Here is a 2,418-nt window from a genome sequence, read left to right as displayed (position 1 = left end):
ACAGTGAATAAAGTTTTTTTTTTAATCTATAAATCCTTGACTCTCATATATTCATTTACAGATAAACACCAATTTATAAAAAAGCAATTTTGTCAACAGGCAATAGAATTCATAGATGCCTCAAAAAAAAAAAAAAAAAAAAAAACCTGATATTTATCTTAATATAAAAGCAGGGCCAGGCATGGTGGCACATGTCTATAATCACAACACTTTGGGAGGTTGAGGTAGGAAGATTGCTTGAGCCCAGAAGTTTGAGTCCAGCCTAGGCAACATAGCAAGACCTTGCTTCCACACACACACACACACACACACACACACACACACACACACACACAAACAATTAAAAAATTAGCCAGGGGTGGCATGTACCTGTAGTCCCATCTGCTCAAAAGACTGAAGCAGAAGGTCACCTAGACCCAGGAGATTGAGGCTGCACTGAGCTGTGATGGTTCCACTGCACTCCTCCAGACTGGGTTACAGAGTGAAAACCCAACTCAAAAAATATACAGTAATTATTATTATTATATAAAGGCAAATATCTTTAGAATAGAGTTATAAAAGATATTCTGCAACAAATACAAAGAGAAAATTAAATAATTCACTGGGGAGAATAGTGCTATACATTGTTGGTGAAATAAATCCCTTTTTTAAATCACCAAATACATTTAGAATAATCTGCTGTATCTTGCATGACTACAGAAGGAGAGAGAAGAGACAGAATAATTTATATCACTCTTTAAGCCCAGGATTTTTGAATACTAATAAGTCATTGCTACCTGCTTCACTAGCTCAAGTGCTTATCTATGCACATCAAGTTGTTAATAAATTCACAGTAAATTTAATACTGTCTTTTAATTTCAACTTTAAAGAGGTCAATAGTCTTTGCATTTAAAATGTTCCATCTTCAAAGCATACTTTGAAAGTATGCTTTCAAAATGCTAATTATAGCTAATAAAAATATAATGTATAAAGAACTTATTTGAAAGGACTAATAAAATGAGTTATTTTTGTGAAGAACTATGAAGTGTCTAAAATTTTACTCAAACAAGTTAGCTTGTTACTATTTTATTGAGATTGATAGAAGACACAAAACTCCTGGGTCAGAGACAAAGAACTTTATTACTTAGGTCACATTAAGCAATGTGAATCCCATCTATAGTACTTGTCATGTGGTTATTAGGTTTTGTTTGGATTGTTTCAATGCCAGAAAAAGCACTAATACCATTGTCTAAAAAACATTCCCAAGCATCTTCAAGTGCTTGGGCTCACTTTTCTAGAAGATAGATTCTTAGAAGTGGAACTATTAAGTAAAGAAATGTGCACATTTCATATTTAGATAGCTACGAATAAATTGGGCATGTATCTGCACACAAAAATCACATGGTAAACTGATTTAAACAAAATCCATGCATGGCAGTCACCAGGAGACAGATTACAACTCAAAACTCAGGAAGGATATTCCACTAGTTAAATAGATTCCTCAAGAGATCGGTCTACTTTGGTTTAGATAAGCATTCAGAAAAGGAGACTGGAGGACTTCTGTTTTTAACATTGACAAGTAGTCATCATTTCCATCTTTACAATGAGAAAACAGTTAACCAATCTGAAGATTGACAACTTTTCTTAGATTCATCAGAGAAATAAGGTCACAAAGGAAATCACCACTCAAAATTCTGGAGAGAAAAATAGACACAGAATCACAGTCAAGACCAGCCTACATGGAACAGAAGGCTCTTGACTAATGAATTTGAAGGAACATTTGTGTTAGGTTTGGAGGGAAGCAGTACCCACCTATCCCCATCTGGCCATCCACTCACCGGCCCCCATCTGTTCCTCCGCCCCAAAGCCCACATCCACATATCTCGCTTAAAACCTCCCAGAACGTGCCGCCAACTGCCAAGAAGGGCCAGACAGGAACTTTCCAGCCCAGGCCAGATACACCTGCCAACAACCCTACCAGCAGCCCCAGCAACAGCCACACGGGGCCAGAGATGATTGGACACTCTGCTTCCCCACACCGCTGCTACCCCCCATCCCCCCCCAGACACAACACCCTTAAAAACCCAAGCTGCCCTTCCTTAGGCGTGACTCTCCTGGCCCATCTTTCCGGACCACGGGACCTCGCCCGGGAGCTCCCCCCAATAAACGCTTGGTTTGTACCAGCCCCTTGTCCTGTGCCTTTTTTGGTATCTCCAAATATTACATCTTGGTGCCGAAACCCGAGAGGTGTCCGAGCCGCACAGGCCTCACCTCCCGGCTCAGGGGCCTCCGCCCGGACTGCGGACCTCCGACACGATCCTCTGTTGCAATCTTCGGTGTGAGGTAAGTTCCCTCCCTATATCTGCATCCTTCCTCCGTCCCGGGGTCTCCCTCTTAGAAGTCACAGCTGTGCTAGGGATCAACCCCCCCCCCCCCCCC

Source organism: Carlito syrichta, unplaced genomic scaffold (assembly GCF_000164805.1).
Source record: "Carlito syrichta isolate Samal-C Ts95f unplaced genomic scaffold, Tarsius_syrichta-2.0.1 Scaffold308192, whole genome shotgun sequence".
NCBI lineage: Eukaryota > Metazoa > Chordata > Mammalia > Primates > Tarsiidae > Carlito > Carlito syrichta.
This window is presented reverse-complemented; position numbering follows the sequence as displayed.